We start from the raw sequence: 13,143 nt of genomic DNA on the forward strand, positions 1-13,143 counted from the left end.
AAAACTACTTAAGGGCAATCATCATCTCTTGGTGGTTTTGTATAGCCTGGTATAGGCTGTAATAGGACCCCACTGACTGAAAATTTTAAGACTACCTTTAATAGAATGCATCCCAAAATAAGTTATAGAGCATAAGGGTTAAAAGCCAAGAGCTCTAAGCTTAGCAAATACTAGAATTAATGCTGATAAGACTTAATTTAGGATATATATTTTTCCTTCATTAAATGACTATACTATTTCTGATCAGCTCCCAGCTTTGTTCATTGCGTGGGAGGGCTTATGCTCAGCGAATGAGAAGCAGTTTGGTGTTCCGAAATTCATTCTTCTCTCTTTGTTCAGGGCTTGGCACCGTGCTTTGTTTACTTCATACCATTTAACTGAGCCTCTGAATACAGAATTATTAATATTCCTGTGAGTTTTTCTATGGCACCTAGTACTATAGTATTTGAATGTGCCAAAGGAAAAACTTATTATTCTTCTTGGTATTTTTGTGACATGAAATGTTATTATTCCCATTTAATAGCCAGGGAGGTGCAATCCATGTATACTTTTTTCAAAAGATTACTGTCGTTTTGTGTGTCCAGCTGAAAGCAGCCTGATATGTTAGTCAACTTTTTGCATCACAGTATTATTTATCCAAAGCACAACTTGTGTGCAATTCAGTAACAGATGTAGGAACATAATATTTCTGAGAATCAGGTATGAAATCTTTGTTATTTTGGAAAGTCTAAACCATTTTTACTCCTACGGTGTCCAAGGTGACTTATCTAACACTGCAGTTCTAGCTGCCTAAACCGTAAATCATATTTTCTTTTCCTAGATTTCTTTGCTTCCTGTTACACAGTCAGTAGGGTAAGAGTTCTTATGACAAAGCCCTGCTCGGAGCAATTCCACCATAATGCAGGGAGAAGAGGTAGAACTGTTAGGCTGAGAAGAAGAGGATGAGAGAACGAAACAGCGCAAACATTGTATTTCCAGGAGGAGCTTCATGAACTTCAGGATCCAGAAAAAAAAATTATAAAAAAGGAAATTAAAAGCTTACAAGGTCCAATATGTTTGTTGTCATAAAAGGTAAGTAAACAGAACTGCAATGAGAAGCATGCAGAAAGAAGATGCTTTTACACACACTCACAAAAGTACAAGGCTTCCTTCTCTTGCTATTCTTCACATTTTTAGTATGGAAAACATGCCACTTACCACTCTATATCTCCTGAACACCTATCTAGCAGTGTTTGTATACTAAAATGGAATCTCCTTCCTGGGAACTTTCCAGTGTTAAACACCTTTCCTCCTACTATGTATTTGACTTACTGTCTACACTGTGTTGCTGGCATTCTTTGCATGCTAAAGAGCAAACACACAAAGATCTGTAACACCTGTAGATTACAGTTGTAAAAATGTACAAAGATTAGCTGGGTGCTCTGTGGATCATGAGCTTATTTTACTTTCTGCTCAGAGACCCAGATACAACCCCAATCTGGGCAGAAGCAGAAAGTGAGGAGTTGATCAGCCAGCTCACTTTATAGCATTGACTATAAGGCTAACATGGTATCAGGTATCAGTGCTGAGATACTGTTATGGTTCTTTAGGACCTCTTTCCTCGGTAGACAGAAATTCTCATCTGGATTCCCAATTTTAAGACTCATTTGCTGTCTTTAATTCATCTTCTGTTTGTACTTTAGATTTTTTCCTAAATCAAAATATTCCCAAAACATGAAGTCTTCCAAATGGAAATACCATACGTCTCTAAATGTCAGCTTATTTTCATCTATCCTGCCAGACTCTAAGTTTTGGAGTCTGATTTGAGTTATATCAATATTATACAATTTGGAATTCATGTGTATAACTGTTTCACGAAAGTCACTGTAATTTGTACTGAGGGATTGTGACTAATGAGGTCATCAGATTCGCTTGTATCTTTTACAATTTTAAATCAAGTTGCCAACGTTTACAGTTTCTCATGCTTCAAATTTTTAATGTAGGTGTTAAAACTACAGAAGTGATATCTTGAAGACTGAAAACAGTCTTAATCTAGTTGGTACTATAAATTGCAGGTGGGATATGCTAAAACTGTTAGCATAGGTAATCCATTCCTATCCATAAATGGGGATCTTGCTTGTTTGAGTGCTAGTCATTTTTTCTAAAAATTCAGTGTAATCTAAAGATGTAACACTACCTACTACACTGGACGTTCTTCAAAGCTGCCTAGGGGCATCCCACTTTGTGGGAGTTGGTTTACAAAACCCTGAGATGTTTTTTGGAAAGTCTAAACCATTTTTACTCCTACGGTGTCCAAATATTCATTATTGCAGTAAGTTATTATGAAGATTCTGCTCTCTGAAATTTGCAAAGCATCTAACTCAAGCAATGATGCTTACTAGTTGATAATACTAGAATTCCCATGTCAAATAATAGACAAATAGAACACAGAATATAGGCCAGTTACCTTCCTTCCTCTAGGTTATATTTCTCCAGACCACCCAAACATACCCTCTCTAATGCAGCCCCCGAAAGGCATTTTACCAGCTATAAAGAAAAAGATGTTTTATTACTTTAATTAATACATATGCATAATTTCAAAAATGGCTTAGTTGTTGCTTTCATTAGTTTAATTTTTTCTGGTCCTAGTGAACACTGTCTATGCAATTTTGCAATTAAAATTACATTTCTGTGACTGTAATTCAAGGTTTATTTACTGATCCATCAATTGAGTACAGAAAATGATCTGAATTTTACAGCTTGAGTACTTTTTCCTAAATAGTCATCAAGGTTATATATTCTATTCTAAATGTAACTGCACGAATGTATGTAAAAGAGATTTCTATTTTGTTTTATTTTATTTTATTTTATATATATCATATAAGATATGATATTTACATAAAAGTGATTTGATATATATATATATTTCTCATATATATGAGAAACATAGAGGAGAATAGATAATAGCAGGTAAAATAATAATTAGAAAGGATGAAACTCTGAAAACTGATAAGGGAACACAAGGATACTAGAATAATTCTGCAGCTGAAAGAACTACCAAAGAGCAATATTCATTACAAGCTAGATATGAAAAAAATATTAATAACAGTTATTCAGTGAATGAAAAAAAAACCATATTCATTAAGTATCCCTGCTTATTGTACCGACCAAGAAAGAAGTGATAAGTATATAGTGACTGAGAAATATGTCACACACTGCCTATTATCAATTCACAAAGAGCAAAGTGTGGAAAGGGAGTGAGATTATGGTTCCAAACTCAGCAAAAAGGCAATACTGAAACAAGATTCTTTTGAAAGACTGAGACTCGCTGTTGTTTCCAGAGATTCTTCCAGAGTAACTTAAAACTACTGTCTTACACAAGTCCAAGTTAAATTCTCATCTTTGTGGCGGCAACAGAGCCTGGCTCCTGCTGAGACGACCTGATGCCTGTATCTTGTCTCCCTGCGAGGTAGTGACTTCATTTCTCAGAAAAAATGTGACAGTATTTTTTACATTTTAGGATATAAAACTGGTGGAAAATCATAGCACTGCATACTGCTTCAAGCATCATCTACCATGAATAAATATATTAAATTAAGATAATATTCAAGAGTACTTAAAAAAAGGCTGAGGAAATGTCTGATCCTCTGATGTTCATTTTAGTAAATTTCCAAACAAGAAAATTTCAGCTGCTTGAAAAAATGTTAATTTGCCATATTCAGTAGCTGATAAGCCTTATATCAGTACTAAGCAATAATGGAAATGCTGGTGTAAAATTCACTGATAAGAAATTCAGTGATAGGAATACAATTAATGCCAGCCAAAATGGTTTTACATAAATTAAACCTAGTCAAATAAACCCGATTCTAATGTTTGATTACATAACAAATTTAACTGAAAACGTAAACGTGCAGGTGTTGTATACTCAGACCACGACAGACTTATGACACAGTGTGGCCCAGAACTCTGATCAACATTACACAACACCAATGGATCACATAAGAAATTGATCCCACAGATGGATCTCAAGGGAGTGCATGTCAGCTGGGAACGGGCACTGCGTGTGTGTTTCAGTGGAACTCCATAGGGATTAGTTTATTTGGCATTCAACTTTTATGCAGCATTCTTTGCAATGGTCCAGAAATATACAAAAATCATGGAGAAAACTGATGGATGATGCACAAATTGGAGCAATAAGTAATGAAGATGAAAACATGGAAATGGAGCTGATGCATGATTTCTGACTAAGATGGGCCCACACACACAACCAGATTCAACAGTATCAAATAAGAAGTCAAACGTCTTGTAGCAAGCAGCGCAGGAAATTTATATGGAAGGCAGGGCTGAGTAATGAAAATCAAGATTCTGGAGAGGATATAAGAGGACAAACAAGCTCATGTCTCTAGTCAGTGAGATGCTGTGGGGAAAAGACTAATAGGAAAAGCAGAAGCGAGACGTTGAATTTCTCTCTGTTATAAGGCTTAGAGAGGTTCAGTATTGGAATGTCCGTCACAATTCTTATGCTCCCATTTTTTAAGATAATGGTGCAAAATTTAACCATTTGCACAGAATTCAGCCAAGTGCCACAATAAACTGTGTGAATGATGGAATTCTTAAAGCTTTTGAAAAAGACACTTAAGTGCTTCTAAGAACAAGATAGAGATGTGAGCTGATTACAGTGTAACTGTATTTCCATAGGAAGCAAGTAGGAGGGATCAACAGGTTCTTCAGTTTAGTAGGTGAAGGCATTTCACAGAACCACAGAATCACAGAATGTTCGGGGCTGGAAGGGACCTCTGTGGGTCATCTAGTCCAACCCTCCTGCTGAAGCAGGGTCACCTACAGTAGGTTGTAGAGGACCTTGTCCAGGCGGGTCTTGAATATCTCCAGAGAAGGAGACTCCACAGCCTGTTCCAGGGTTCCGTCACCCTCAGAGGAAAGAAGTTCTTCCTCATGTTAAGACGGAACTTCCTGTGCTTCAGTTTGTGCCCATTGCCCCTTGTCCTGTCACTGGGCACTACTGAAAAGAGCTTGGCCCCATCCTCCTGACACCCACCCTTCAGATATTTGTAAGTATATATCAGGTCCCCTCGCAGCCTTCTCTTCTCCAGGCTGAACAACCCCAGCTCCCTCAGCCTTTCCTCATAGGAGAGATGTTCCAGTCCCCTCACCATCCTCGTAGCCCTCCGCTGGACTCTCTCCAGTAGCTCTTCATCTTTCCTGAAGTGGGGAGCCCAGAACTGGACAGAGTACTCCAGATGAGGCCTCACTAGGGCAGTGTAGAGGGGAAGGAGAACCTCCCTCGACCTGCTGGCCACACTCCTCTTAATGCACCCCAGAATGCCATTGGCCTTCTTGGCAGCCAGGGCACACTGCTGGCTCATGGTTAATCTGTCGTTCACCAGGACGATTTTGTTACATCCAGATCCAGTGCCTGGAAGCTGAAACCAGCCAAATTCTAATGAGAAACAAGGCAAAATATTTAACAGCAGGTGTAGGAATGATAGTTATAGATAGATTCTAAATAGATAGACTCTTACTGTGAATAACCTCTTTCTTGGCCCAGTTCTATCTATTTTTCTTCCTTTTCTTGCTCCTCATCATTTGCTTGAAGTTCTGAAACATTCCAGCTGGGTAGATATTTATATATTTTGATCTTTATTAAAATATCAGAAAACAAAGTTACCTAGAAATCCAAACCAAACAAATCTTTAAGGTAAACTGCTGCAACGCAGAATAAACATTGGAATTAGTGATGGCAAACTTTTAAAAGCAATAAGCAATTTTAAACATATCGAAAATCATCAGCGTGTGAATTATGAACAGAATTAAACAAGAATAGGAATACCTGATGAATGATTTTGGCTAGCAAGAGGTTAAAATATAAGCTTTTAATTAATTTATGTTAAAAAGGTAACACAAAATGGTGTGAAGTGTTTTAAAAGTGCTGGAGGAAATTCTCCATTTCCAGCTCCACTCTAGCTGCAGTTCCTGGCTTCTCTCTCAGGTCAGCCTAGTCCTAAACCTAACCCCATCATCAATATAAACCTCAACCCCAAACACAGACTAAGCCTTAGGCAAGGCCTGCAGGCAAAGTCTCTCACAGCGAAGTTGTCTACACCCTACACTTTTTTTCATAGCCCCTTTTCCAGCCCTACTCCAACTGCACTGCTGGTATTTGTCTCTCTGTTAACCCTAATCCTAACTTAACCAAAGGTACCCAAAAGCAAAGTCAGTACAAGGTGGCACAAACTCCTGAACACTCCTTATAATTAAACAGACATTTTCATACTTCAAAACCTTGCTTGTAGACTTCGGGAATTATTTTAGTGTTGTTGCTACTTTAGATCAGCAGCTCTACGCATCCTCTGGAAAGACTGTTATTATTGCATTGCTTAGAGAATACAGTCAGGGTTTGAGATACACTGTGACAGTCTTTTTCCATTCTTAGAAGAGTCAATTACACAGATAGGTCATCTTCCTATCCTGAGAAGATTTAATCTCAGGTTACAAATCCATACTGATATAATCCATACTGTGACTTCACGCAGAACAATAGTCACTAGAAGTGACTTTTCAAAACAGTATCATCACATATCACATACCCAAGCATAGCATTTTTTGTCACAGAGGGGTAATCCTTATTCAAGTGTTTACTAGTAAAAATACAGAAATCTTCCTCAGTTTTGAAGAAATTATGTGCTGTAACACTTCTATGTTTTTGAATTTTGTGGTCTTAACTTACCTTTCAGCATTGACTCAGAAATTGCTGACAAGAGTGAAGAAATCAGTGCTTTTTATGAGAGCAAAGTCAGACCAGTGTCAGTTAAAGAAGGCTTGAGAATTTTCTGACAAAATTAGTCCACACTGAATCTTCTTTCCAAAGTCTTCAGATTTCAGTCTTCAGCTGCAAAAGGTGTCTCACATTCCATACATAATTTCTGCTCAGAATGAGCCCATCCATCTCAAAATTTTGTGATGAAAGGAATGAGATTCATGAAAAACTGAAACTGCAGCTCTCCGATCCTCGTCTAACTCATGAGAAGAAGGCACTTGTGTTTGTTTCCTAGATATTAACAAATACTGGTGGCTATTCTGTGGTCCAGTGTGCCTTTTCTGTGTGGTTTGTTTTGTTCGTTGTTTTTTTTTTTTTGAAGCCAGCAACATGTATGATAGCTGAGAGCTTCAAAATAGGATGTACCTTGAAATTATCAAAATTTTAGTGGCACAAAAAGAGCATCTTCCTGCCTCATTTTCATTATGAACTGCATTTGAAAATCACTCCCAAGTTTTTACAGAACAAAAAATTATCACTTATAAACCAAAAATGTTTTTGTCATCTGCAAGTAGCGTGTTTTCTGCCTTTTTTTAGTTCTTTGCATGCTGTTGAATTCATTCTTCCTAGAAAATGTAAGCTGGCTCCTTCCCATTTAGTGTCTGTTATCCTACATTTTTTTGCCTATGTTTGACATGATGAACAGCAATTGAATGAGGCATAATTAAAAAGGATTCTAACCTGTTCCTTAAATCAGAATTATTTGCATGACAGTGTATCCTGAAGTAGTAGAATCCAAGAATGAGGGTAAGCCTGAGCTTAAACAGAATGCTGCTTGGTGACTGCTTTAGGATGGACTGAGTCACTCTTCATGCTCTGACACACATGAAGACCTGAGGCACCATGCAAGTGCCAGCTGAAATGCCCTGCAACATTTGATATGGGGATGACAGAGGTGACAAGGGATTTAAGAGAGTTTCATAGCTCTGTGGTTGTAGGATTTGAATGCTTGTTGGGATACCCTGCACCGCCTCTGTTGGCCCTAGATGAGTATGTTTAAGCAACTGAGCTGAGCCCTAGATCTCCATTAATTTCATTAATTGAAAGTCAATTACTTACTGCACATCTGGATACTTACCAAAAGACAGCTACATTTAGGGGTCTTAATTTGGAAATGAATACCAGTTCAAATAACTATTACCATGGAATCACCAGCCTGTTTACATTAAATGTGTAAAAGGTGAAACATTTCTGATACATACAAATTCCTTCAGTGATTCCCAAAGTCTTTTATGTATGGAGTCAGGGACTGAGAGGTAGACAGAACACTGACTATCTGAGATACGTCTGCAGGCAATGTCTTATTCAGGTCTTGCAGCCTCCTGATAAAATGGAAACCTAATGGAATAAGCCTGCATCTCTGTGTTTAGGCCCTCGTGAGCATTCACAAGTGTCTATTTCAGAGGGAAAATCACTCCCTGTTTGGGGAGAGGTCAGACATGTGATAAGATCCTGAGAAGGTATGCTTTGGTGTTAGTATTCCCACCAAAAAACAGCAAGTCTTTACTTCTAGAACTGTGCTAGGACGTTTTATGAAATTCTTGCATGAAAAAAACAAGTTTTGTTTTGTTTATTCAATTTTGTTCCGAGAAAGTGTTGACTTTTTTTTTCCAGGAAGAAGTCAATGTAAGCCAACTTTCATGGAAAACTTCTCCCAGTCCAAAATTAATACTTACAGTTTGGCAAAACAGTAAGTGAAAACAGAGTTTTACAGTGACAGGCTTTAACAAAATGTAACTACACAGCCATCAGTACATATGTGTACTTGATAGAAAGAGTGAAATGCATTAAAAGCTATTGTGAAAGAAAATGTTGGGATGCAATTCAATTTTTATAGGTCTCTCATTCTCAAGTTACTGTGCAAAAGAGAAACTGATTCACATGAGTTGTTATATGCTGTTCTGGTGTTAGCACATTCACAGAATTATATTTGAAACATTATTTTCTGTTCCACACAGATAATACTATGCAATTGCTTTTCTAAGCATTGTAGCTGTAGACAAGCTTCAGTTCTGTTACATGGTTCTCTAATTCATGTTTCTTCTTGAAACATCAACTCATGGAGTCATGAATTTGTATAAATTGCTACTACCTTTGAATCAGCATCATATACTTCATGAAAATAGAAGAGTGGACACAACTGTTCACTAACTAAACTGTCATTGTTGAAGAGAATGGTTTGAAAAGCCTTCTAGCAATTGCAACATTGCAATTGCTAAGAAACAAGACTATAAAACATACTGTGATTATTTAAGGCTGAGACCTGAACTGGGAGTCACATGAGACATCTAGATCTTGTAGACATCGTGCATGAGACTTGCAATATTGAGTTTCTAATACTGTTAGCTGTGGTTTTAATAATTGGAAATGAATGAATTAGGTGTATCAGAGATCAATTAGTAGAAGTCTAGCTGAAAATCAAGCAGATTGTTTATAGATCTACACTGGGAAAACATACACACGTTTGAAAGAAATTTTCAAATAAAACTCAGTTACTTCTGTGCATGCACATTTCAGAATAATTGGGCACTGATAATGAACATTTTTGTGAATACTTTATGTATTAGAACACTTTAGTGAGTGTGTGAAAAGCCTCATTTTTAATTTTTTTTTTGTACTTCTAGAAAAGAACTAAGACTGACAGTACAAAACAGATTTTAAATTGAGATCTAAGAATGTGACAAAACAAGTTTTAATAGGAATGAAGACAGCATAAGAATTTCAGATAACTCTGCCTCTGATTCAAAATTCGTTGGAAATACATGTAAAGTTTACATTATTTGTTGGGTCTCTTTAGCAAGATCATAATGAGCAGAAGCAAACACATTTATAACGTTAAAAATAGAAGAGGCCAAAGAAGCTCTGTCCAGAGTAAAGAGAAACAAAGGACCCAACATAGGAATTAATCAGAAATGTGTTGCTACCGTAACTACCAAGAACAGAATGCACACAAAAGCAAAAATACTTGGGATGACACATCTGTGGAAGCAGAATTTCTGAGACACCATTACTCATGTCAGCTGTATTTTTATTAAAATATTAGCTTGGATGCATTTGTGAAAACTATGAAATAAAGTTGATATTCTGGCAGCTCTAAAATCCCCCACCTAATGTTTAGCATCTAGTAACTTAAGAATACCAGCATAAGAAACAGATGGCAAAATAGCTCAATATCCTTTGGAAAATCTTTCATTAGCATTAAAAGCTACACCTGCTGAAATGTGTGATCTTACTTTAAAATGTAGAAAAGCATTAATAGGAATGTACAACAGTGTGGTTATACCTCTTAATTGATATACCCTAGTGGAAACAAACATGCTAATTAAGCGATCATCCTGATTATAAGAGCCTGATAGGAATACACATTGCTGGGAGACATTCATTTCTATTCCAGAAATCGCTTTAAAAAATAATCATAGTAAAATTCTTGAAATATTTAAATTATATAAAGGTAAGTGACTCATTACAGAGCACAGAATGAGCATAAAAGGGAAAGGATTGAAGTAGAGAAATTTCTGACACAGAACAATGTTACAGCTTGAGTTCCCTCTATAGGAACCCTCCTTCAGCCAGGGATCAGGTTAGAACAGCTAAAGCCCTGCTAGAATTAAATCTGGCCGGGGATGTCAAGGGCAACAAGAAAACCTTCTATAGGTACATCAGTGATAAAAGGAACACTAGGGAAAGTGTTGGACCTCTCTAGAAGGAAACAAGAGACTTGGTTACCAGGGATATGGAGAAGCCTGAGGTACTCAATGTTTGTTTTGCCTCAGTGTTCACCGGCAAGTGCTCCAGCCACACCACCCAAGTCGCAGAAGGCGAAGACAGAGACTGAGAAAATGAAGAACTGCCTGCTGTAGATCAGGTTCAAGACCATCTAAGGAACCTGAAGGTCCTCAAGTCCATGGGACCTGATGAGGCACATCCACAGGTTCTGAGGGAACAGGCGGATGAAGTTGCTAAGCCACTATCTATCATATTTGAGAAGTAGTGGCAGTCCGGTGAAGTTCCCACTGATAGGAGAAAGGGAAACATAACATCCTTTTTTAAAAAGGGTAAAAAGGAAGACCTGCAGAACTACAGGCCGGTCAGTCTCACCTCTGTGCCCAGCAAGATGATGGAGCAGATCCTCCTGGAAACTATGCTAAGGCACATGGAAAATATGAAGATGAATGGTGAGAGCCAACATAGCTTCACTAAGGGCAAACTGTGCCTGACAAATTTGCTGGCCTTCTACAACAGGGTTACTGCATTGGTGGATAAGGGAAGAGCAACTGATGTCATCTACCTGGACTTGTGCAAAGCATATGACACTATCCCACATGACATCCTTTTCTTTAAATTGGAGAGACACGGATTTGATGGTGGATAAGGAATTGGCTGGATGGTCACACTCAAAGAGTTGTATTCAAAGGCTCGATGTCCAAGTGGAGACCAGTGATGCATGGCATTCCTCAGGGGTCGGTACTGGGACGGATGCTGTTTAACATCTTTGTCAGTGACATGGATGGTGGGATCGAAGGTGCCATCTGTAAATTTACCAATGACACCAAGCTGTGTGGTGTGGTCAACACACTGCAGGGAAGGAATGCCATCCAGAGGGACCTTGACAGGCTTGAGAAGTGGGCCTGTGCGATCCTCATGAAGTTTAACAAGGCCAAGTGCAAGGTCCTCCGCATGGGTCAGGTCAATCCCAAGCAGAAATACAGGCTAGGCAGAGAATGGATTGACAGCAGCCCTGAGGACAAGGACTCCAGGGTGCTGGTTGATAAGAAGCTCAACGTGACCTAGCAATGTCCGCTCACAGCCCAGAAGGCCAACCACATCCTGGGCTGCATGAAGAGAAGCGTGGCCAGCAGGTCAAGGGAGGAGATTGTGCGCTTCTACTCTGCTCTGCTGTAACCCAACCTGGAGTACTGTGTCCAGCTCTGGAGCCCCCAGTACAGGAAACACCCAGACCTGTTGGAGTGGGTCCAGAGGAGGGCCACAGAAATGATGAGAGGGCTGGAACACCTCTGCTATGAGGAAAGGCTGAGACAGTTGGGGCTGTTCAGCCTGGAGAAGAGAAGGCTCTGGGATGACTTTATAGCAGCCTTCCAGTACCTAAAGGAGGCCTACAAGAAAGCTGGAGAGGAACTTTTCACAAAGACATGCAGTAATAGGAGAAGTGGTAATGGCTTTTAACTGAAAGAGAGTAGATTTAGATTAAATATAAGAAAGAAATTCTTTACATCAAGGAACAGATTGCCTGGAACAGGTTGCCCAGAGAACTTGTGGCTGTCCCCTGACTAACAGTGTTCAAGACCAGGTAGGATGGGACTTTGAGCAACCTGGTCTAGTGGAAGGTGTCCCTGTCCATGGCAGGGGGTTGGAACTAGACGATGCTTAAATTCCGTTCCAAATTAAACCATTCTGTGATTCTATGATTCTAGAGAATATTGTGGACAATACCAAATAATCACTTTGATATGACTAGGTTTGTCATTTTTCCACTTATTAGACAGTGAAATTCATTACATTCAATGCATTTTCTGAACTCTTTTGGTTTAAGGCTTTACTTTAATGCAGGTGCCAATCTAGAAAATGATTTTAAAATTCTTGTTCAAAGCTCCTACTGGAACATTAATCTGGAAATCTTAGTTCAAATTCTTCATGTGTTCCTTTGGGGTTTTGCAGTAGCATTCAGTGAAATTTGCCTCCATGCTCAAACATGCTCCAGTCACACTGAAAAAATTTCTTCAATTTTAGAAGGCTGGTACACTCAGACTCAAGGTAGCTGGTGGGTACAGCCGAATGAGAGAGGCGTTACAGCTTCCAGACCCCTGGTCTTCAAACACAGCAGATTCTGACAACGGAAGAAGTGTTCGAGTTCTTGACACCTTCTGGTCTATTTGTGACTACAAAGAGAAAGAGCTAAAAAGCAAAAAAGCTCAACTGGAGTTAGAGAAAGGGGATAGAAACCAAAATGCTCAATGCCTTCTAAGGGAAAGCCCTTTTCATGGAACTACAGATATTTCCTCTAGTCAAATCCAATGAGGGCTAACAACAACAAATGTTTCCCTTGACTGAAGTGTGTACTTTGATTTGAACCATATAGTTGAGAACAACAAGATCAACATTTATCGGATTCTTACAATGGCATCTCTATATGTATTGAATAGATGACACCACCCTTCAGGAAATTAGAAATGTTGTCACAGGATCATACAGCATATGGAATGAGGACTGGAACAGAGGATTACTTCACATGATGCATTAGGAACTGCATTTGGAGATATGATTTTTCCTAGAAGAAAAAGGAAAGAGAGTCAAACAAAGTGTACAGTTAT

Source organism: Opisthocomus hoazin, chromosome 2 (genome assembly GCF_030867145.1).
Source record: "Opisthocomus hoazin isolate bOpiHoa1 chromosome 2, bOpiHoa1.hap1, whole genome shotgun sequence".
In the NCBI taxonomy this organism is placed as follows: domain Eukaryota; kingdom Metazoa; phylum Chordata; class Aves; order Opisthocomiformes; family Opisthocomidae; genus Opisthocomus; species Opisthocomus hoazin.